Source organism: Oryx dammah, unplaced genomic scaffold (assembly GCF_014754425.2).
Source record: "Oryx dammah isolate SB20612 unplaced genomic scaffold, SCBI_Odam_1.1 HiC_scaffold_21, whole genome shotgun sequence".
NCBI lineage: Eukaryota > Metazoa > Chordata > Mammalia > Artiodactyla > Bovidae > Oryx > Oryx dammah.
This window is the reverse complement of record NW_024070205.1, coordinates 64,735,788-64,744,443: the sequence shown is the minus strand read 5'-3', so window position 1 is coordinate 64,744,443 and position 8,656 is coordinate 64,735,788.

Here is an 8,656-nt window from a genome sequence, read left to right as displayed (position 1 = left end):
AATTAGTGACATGGTGCTAAATTTTAATGTTAATTACTCAGCATGGTTCTGAAGATAAGTAGTTTAACTAGAGAGTTTGCAATGTGTGGTCTTGATACACAACCTCTGAAACTTTAGTATCCTCACTGGAAAATGAGAGCTATTGTAAATTTCCCCATCCACATTGTGGATTGGGGGTATCTTATGAAAAAATTATTGTTTAGACACAAAATTGTGTCCCACTCTTTGCAGTCCCAAGGACTGGAACATGCCAGGCTCTTCTACCCTCCATTCCACTCTCTTTTGGAGTTTGCTCAGATTCGTGTCCATTGAGCTGTAGATGCTGTCAAACCGTCTCAACATCCACTGCCCACTTCTCCTTTTGCTCTCAATTATTTAATGCAAAAAATAGACATAAAATATTTTAAAACTGAAAAGTCATGAATAATTTAGTTGACATTTTTGTTATTATTATTTTTCTCCAGCCCTGAATAGTAACAAAATATGTGATGCCTTTCAGATGTTATTTATGTTTATATGCCTTTCAAGATAAAGTTTATCAATTATAAACATGTTTTATATACTGGTATTGGGGGCTTCCCTGGTAGCTCAGCTGGTAAAGAATCTGCCTGCCATGCAGGAGACCCCAGTTTGATTCCTGGGTCTGGAAGACCCCCTGGAGAATGGATAGGCTACCCTCCCCAGTATTCTTGGGCTTCACTTGTGGCTCAGCTGGTAAAGAATCCATCTGCAATGCGGGAGACCTGGGTTCAATCCCTGGGTTGGGAAGATCCCCTGGAGAAGGGAAAGGCTACACATTTCAATATTCTGGCCTGGAGAATTCCATGAACTCTATAGCCCAAGGGGTTGCAAAGAGTTGAACATGACTGAGTGACTTTCGCTTTCACTTTCATTGTGAAAATAGGGCTTCCCAGGTAGCGCTAGAGGTAAAGAACCTGCCTGCCAATGAAGGAGACATAAGAGATGCAGGTTCTATCCTTGGGTTTGGAAGGTCCACTGGAGGAGGGAATGGCAATCCACTCCAGTATTTTTGTCTGGAGAATCCCAAGGACAGAGGAGCCTGGAAGGCTACAGTCCATAGGGTCACAAAGATCGGACATTATTGAAGCAATTTAGCACACAGGTTGTGAGCATGTTATCTCTTTATGAACAAAGAGAGACTGAAATATTACTGCATTCTCTTTTAATATGTTACTCTGAGCATGCTAGTTGAAAGGAAACAAGTAAATTTTGTGTCTGTGTTTATTTACCAACAGAAGTATGTATGTTGTAGAGTTGGCATTCCCAGCTAAAGATTTCCTCTTGTATCTAATTTAATTCTGCTTTAAGCTTATATTTTTGGCCTGTGCTTTCTGTTGGAATATAGCTCTTCTACACATGGGCTGCCATATTTAACAAATAGGAAATCTGTTGAAGCAGTTGCTCCATATTTTGTGATACATACACCAGTACTATTTCTCTGCATGATAAGTGACTATTACAGCTAATGCCATCAGGTAAAACACATGGATGTTGTGTGTGTGCTCAAAGACCCACATTTTAGAGACAAAACATATCATAGCACTTTTGATATATTGGTTATTAAAATAACTAAATACTCTCACTGATTATGGAGGGCTAACCCAAGATAGAGGTATTGGTTTGACTATTTCATCATCAATATTTCTAAATCCCTGAGTCAGTTTCCCAATTCATCAGTTACTAACCAGAATTTAGGCACATATTTTGATAAGAGAAATGAGTTTATCAAATATCTAGTACTTAAGATTAAGTATATCATTTACTGCTTTAAATTTTAAAAAAATTCTTATCTCAAGAATAAAGAGTATTATGTAGAGCCTTTTCACTTTTTCTTCCTTTATGCATTCATTCACTTATTATGCATTTATGAATTCCTTCATATAAATTATGTATTTGCTGCTGCTGCTGCTGCTGCTAAGTTGCATCTGTCGTGTCTGACTCTGTATGACCCCATAGACGGCAGCCCACCAGGGTCCTCCATCCCTGGGATTCTCCAGGCAAGAATACTGGAGTGGGTTGCCATTTCCCTCTCCAATGCATGAAAGTGAAAAGTGAAAGTGAAGTCTCTCAGTCGTGTCCGACTCTTAGAGACCCCATGGACTGCAGCCAACCAGGCTCCTCTGTCCATGGGATTTTCCAGGCAAGAGTACTGGAGTGGGTCGCCAGTGCCTCCTGTGATGTATTTGCTAGGTTGTATGAATACTTTTCTTTAAAATTCCATGTAGATATATAATGAGAAGCAGTTTTGATTGAGTTCTGTGTAGTTAGTATTTTTTGTGGGGACTGGTCCTGATAGCCATATGTAAAATTTGCCTAGTAGGAAAGTTAAGACAATGATAGCAATATCTTTCATATCTCACAGCCTGAATGTATAGACACTCGATATTTCTTTTTAAAATATTAGATAAATATATCAAACAATAAATAGAAAATGTATAGATTAAAATTTTGCTAACTTTAGACTATTGCTTTATAGTAAACAAGCACTGCCTTATGTGTTTATATATAAACACACATGCCCATTCATTCATCAATATAGAAATGAATAAATGCTTATTCACAAATGCTTATAACAATTCATTGTCTTTCTTCATTTTCCTTTGGTGACAGAAATCACCAAAGGCTAGAACAAAGAGACTCTAGGAAAAAGACAGGTGAAGTATATACATGAAAAGATAGACCCCAGTGACCTATTTACTCATATTCTTCCCCGGTGGCTTAGAGGTAAAGAATCAGCCTGCTGTGCAAGAAACATGGGATTCAATCCCTGGGTCAAGAAGATCTCCTGGAGGAGAAAATGGTAATCCACTCCAGCATTCTTGCTTGGAGAATCCCACGGACAGAGGAGGCTGGTGAGCTACAGTCCATAGGGTCACAAAGAGTCACTACATGACTAAAATACTTGAGCACAAAGGAGTTACAGACTGAATAGGCTTTCTATTTTCTCAGACTCACTTGGCATAGATTAGTGTCATCATCAGCAGAGCAATAGTGGGCTGTTCCCTCTCTTACATGCAAAAACAACTGGGCTCAGAGAATTAAATGGCTTTCTCAAGGTCCCTACAGGAATTAAATGGTAAGCTAAGAACCGAAGCCTTATCTTATCATTTGAAAACTAATATTATTTCCATGTATTCAGCTGTGGGCAGTGACTTATTGTTTGTACTTAAATATCCTTAGAGTAACAATAAAATTTTAGAGTACATTATCTTTAAAGGGTGACATCATCAAGATGGCAACAAAGGTTGATCCTAACTTCAGTCTCCCTCATAAGATCAATTAGCAATGATTCATAGAGGACACATCATTGTGAAAATTCTATAGTATGGAGGTGAAGTTGAAGCACCCCCTTGACCACAGAGACCACAAAGGACTGTATTAGCAAGGTAAGAGGAAAGGCCACTCTCTGGCCACACTCTCTTGCCCCCAGGCTGTCACCAAGTCACACCAAGAGGGCCATTCTTTCTCCAATGGGAAGGAGAGGGCCCTAGGCAGGTATCCAGCTCCCTCCACACTGTGGCTCACTTCCCAGGGGGCCTGGGCAGGTCTTGCCTCACGAAGACAGAGAGGCAGGAATTTATGGAGCTTGAATATTGGAGATCAGATTGCGATGGGAAAGAAGGTTGGACATACAACATCTAGAACTCAGACCTTGGCAGACTGAATTTACAGCAGCACCTAGGAGAAATCCCAGCCAGCAGGTTTGTACATCTAGAGAGCCAAGATGATGGCCTCATCTGACCAGGGAGTGTTATTTTCAAAAACAGGCCTATGGATTACCTTACCTTCACTTCTTAAACATGAGTCTGCTTGAAGCATTCTCCTTATGGATAATGTATTGTAAGTTGGCAAATGTGCACAGCAAACTCTCCTGTGCCCAAACAAAAAAGCTTGCTGGCGTTGGAGCCTGATCTGCCTCTTCACCCAGAAAGGGAAGGTAGTTAATATCCCTGCCCACTGCTGAATTCAGTCCTCAGCCCTGCGTAACTAGAAAACCTAGCCAGAGCACCAGGGAAGCTGTGTGACCCACAGCACTCCAGCAGAGAGCCCACCAAGTAAACCAGTGGCTTTGCTTGGGCAGGGAACTTAGAGCACCATTCTGCTTGATTTGGTCCTCAAAGAATGAAAACCTTTTCAGCCTAGGCATCTGTTCTGTGCCCATAACCAGATAAGAAAGTCAATTCATTCAACATACACAAATCGAAAAATGTGATACATCCTATTGATAGAATGACATATAAACATCATGTGATCATCTTAATTATTGCTGGAAAAGTGAGAAAATTCAACATCCATTTATGATAAAAACTCTCAACAAATTAGATATAGAAGTAACACACATTAACATTATAAAGACCATATATGACAAGCACACAGCTCACATTAGACTTAGTGGCAAAAGATTAAAAGCTCTTTTTTTCTAAGACGAGGAATAAGGCAAGGGTGCCCACTTTCACCAATCCTATTCAACAAAGTACAGAAGTTGTAACCAAGCAATCAGGTAAGGAAAAGAAAAGTCATTAGAATTAGACCAGAGAAGTAAAATTGTCTCTATTTGCAGTTGACAGGATTTTATACATAAAAGATCCTAAAGATGCCACTAAAAATCTGTTGGGTTTAATCAATAAGTTCAGTAAATTTTTAACATACAAAATCAACACACAACAATTAGTAACATTTCTATATACTAGCAATTAATTCACTGAAAATTAGAGAAAGCAATCTTATTTATAGTAGCATCAAAAATAAGAATAAATTTATGCAAGGAGGTAAAAATTATAAGACATTGATGAACAGAATTGAAAAAAATAAGTATAAACATATCCTGGGTTCATGGAATTTTTTTTTTGTCCCATTGTATCATTTTGCTCCTTTGTCAAAGAGTACGCTTATGTGGGTCTAAGTGGCTTTTTTCTTGAGTCTTAGTTTCCCTTTAAATTCAGCTGTTTTCTTATTACCTTTCTTCCTTTCTTGTTTCATATAATCCATTTTCTCAAATTTCATAATGTGAAAAGCAGATGCTTTCTAGTATTTATTCTGTGTTCAGTAATAAATCTATTTCAAAATACAGTAATTGTATATTGATGGTGTGAAGGTTACACTTTATTTTGTAGGTACTCATTCTTATTTTTTCCCCATTTTTCCTGTTTATACATCTGTGAATGATGAAAGAACTATACAAACCTATTTTCAAAAACAGGCCTATGGATTACCTTATCTTCACTTCTTAAACATGAGTCTGCTTGAAGTATTCTCCTTATGGATAATGTATTGTAAGTTGTCAAAGGTGCACAACAAACTCTCCTGTGCTTTTGCAGATGTGAATTTAATATCTAGTTCAGTACCCCCAAAAAAGGATCTATTTATTTTCTCTCCCAAAGTGTTCAGGACTGGATTTCATTTCTGAATAATATACAGTAGTTTGTAGTTTTAGTTGTGTCTCTCGATTTTAAAAAGTGACTGAAAAGTAAAAATCCCAGAGTATATTGTTACTAAAATTTATTCAGTTGCAGTCTGTTTTCACAGTGACAATCTATGTAAGAAACAACTTGCCTCCTTATGTAAATATCAGCTTTATTGGTGGAAATCAGTTTCCCAGCAAGTTATTTACTGGGTAATGAAAGGATGCAATGGTCCTGGCTAGTCTTTAAAAAAAAAAAAAATAGCTAAAACTAATTATAAAGAATGATGTAGTGAATACAAAGATACATATATCTTTTAGAACTAGTGTTTTTCTATTCTTTGAATAAATACCCAGAAGTTTGATAGCTGATATAATAGATTAAAAAAAAAAAAGCCTCTTATTGCACACTGGTGCAGGATGAAGGAGATGGAGGCATGAGGATGAATGAAGTCAAATGTCTGTAAGATACAGAAATGCAAAGGAATTGGGTGAATAGAATGAAATAGTCTATTATATTCCAATTCATCATTCTTGGTTCTACTATTTTCCTTAGGATTCCTGGCAAATTAGTATAGGATAAGCTGCGAGGCAGAAAACCTTGGTTTGCATAAAAAGCCTTGCCACTTTCTAGCAGTATGACCTAGAGTAATGTTTGTTTGTTTATACCATTTTCTACCACAATATTATCTGCTAAGTAAGCTTGGTAATTGTATCTACTTCATGACTATAAAGTCATCTATGCATGCTAAATGAGCTAATATTTATAAAATGTTATGTACTGGCACACCATATATTTTAAATTATTCAACATTTGTTTAATACATATAAATAAATATCTATCATAGATATTTACTCAATTTTGTCAGCGGTAAATTAAAAGGTTAGATCAGATTTTCCTCAATGATATTTAAAATCAAATATCTAACAGGCACTTATTGATATGTTTATTTAACATATAAATATATGTTAGGAGCCAAAACCAAAGGAGCCAAAATAGATATAAATATATTAACATATATCTATTTGGCTCCTTTGGTTTTGGCTTCTATCATATAATATTTTTATCAGATCCATCTACATCTTTTGATATTTACCTGATTATTTTCTAAGAAAAGTACCTGAAGCATCAACGCTTTAAACTCTTCTTTTAATTTCTTTTTGAGTTATACCTCATAAAATAGCCATTGTAACATCCAAGGCGGTGATTTTTTTCTATTTTCTGCAGCCTATTTTCCAAGCAGAAAATTATTCCAAATGAAGCACATATACAATGGGGCTACATGGGGAGAACTGTAAATAGAGTGTATGGGATCTAAAAATGTTGCACAGAGATATGGAGGTAAATATTCAAAATAAAGAGGTTCTCAAGGGAGTTCACAATATCAATCAAAAATTACCTGGCAAAGTGAAATATTATTTGGCAATCTCTTTTTCAAAAATTAAGGTTGCCATATATTCATCGTTGGTACCAAATTCCTCACACATCCAATTCTTTTTGCATGCATGATAAGTTATTTAACCCCATGGACTGTAATCCACCAGGCTCCTCTGTCCATGGCTTTCTACAAGCAAAAATACTGGAATGGGTTGCCATTTCATCCTCCAGGGGATCTTCCCAACCCAGGAATCCAACCCGTGTCTCCTGCATTGCAGACGGATACTTTACAGCTGAACCATAAAAAAAATACATGTGTGTATAATGCTTTTACTTAATTGGTCTAGGAAAAAAAATCTTTGAAATATTATTTCTTGAACTGATATGAGATGATTATTTTGCAATATTATTTCTTGAATTGATATGAGATGATTGTTTTGCCCTGTCAAGTTTTCCTTTTCTCTTTTAAGGTCTTGGGAGCAAACTTTCCGAGATTGCTTTGGTTTCTATGTTTCTTAATGAAGATGGTAATGAGAGTTTTCTCTTAATAGTTGTGTAAATCCTGTTGAATGCATATAATGTCAACTCTGCTTATTCAGATGAGTTTTATTCATTTTAAAAATCTAAAGACATTCAATTATTGATGGCATCTAGGTATGCAAATCAGTTTAACTGTTCTGGCAGAATGTACTAGTAATTAACCTGTTACTAAATGTGTGCTTAACTAATTTTCTATCTTATTTTTTCTTGTAAAGATAGATTAGAGAGGGACCATTCAGGTGTAGGGGAATAAGAGGAACAAATAGTTATGCATAAAATAAGCTACAAGGATATATTGTATAGCTTAGGAAATATAGCTAATATTGTATATTAACTATAAATGACATATAAGCTTTAAAAACTGAATCACCACTTTGTACACCTGTAACTTATATAATGTACATCACCTATAGTGTTAGTTGCTCAGTCGTGTCTGACTCTTTGCAACCCCATGGACTGTAGTCTGCCAGGTTCCTCTGTCCATGGAATATCCCAGGCAAGAATATTGCAGTAGGTAGCCATTGCATTCTCCAGGGAATCTTCCCAACCCAGGGATCAAACCTGTATCTCCTGCATTGCAGGCAGATTTTTACAGTCTGAGCCATCAGGTATATCACCCATATTTCAATTAAAAGAAAGAAAAGTATCACATATATGACTAAAACCAAAACAAAGCCACAGTCTCCCATAGCTGTAAAACAGTTACTTCAGCACTGTATCCCAATCCTCCTTGAATGTCTTCAAGTTCATATTTTAGTGTCTAGAAGTGTTCCTGTGTGCTGCTCAAATAGGTCCTTTTGGTTCTTTTATCCTTCCCATCATTTGCTATCTTCCTTGCTTTGTTTCTTGTGTATGTGTATGTGTATGTTTCTATTCCTCCCAATTCAAAAAACAACAGTTTTACTGTTATCTCACAAAGATATTACTACTTGTAATGCTCTCTGACTTGTGAGTTGAGATGAATATTATATAATGTCATGATGGGTTGCATTGAAACCACCAATTTCCTTTATCCCTGCCCACTAAAAAACTGTATGTGAGCCTGCAACTGCCAATATCTACTCCAGGCTTTCTATGCCTGAAGAGCCACAAAGAAAGCCCAAGAATACTGGAGTGGGTAGCCTATCCGTTCTCCAGTGGATCTTCCCAACCGAGCAACTGAACCAGGTCTCCTGTGTTGCAGGCGGATTCTTTACCAACTGAACTATCAGGGAAGCAGCATTAAAAACTGCAGGTGATGGCATGTATTTAATATTTCATAGTTTTACTCTTTCTTATGTATATGTGTTTGTATGTATGATTGCTTATTTTTGTTG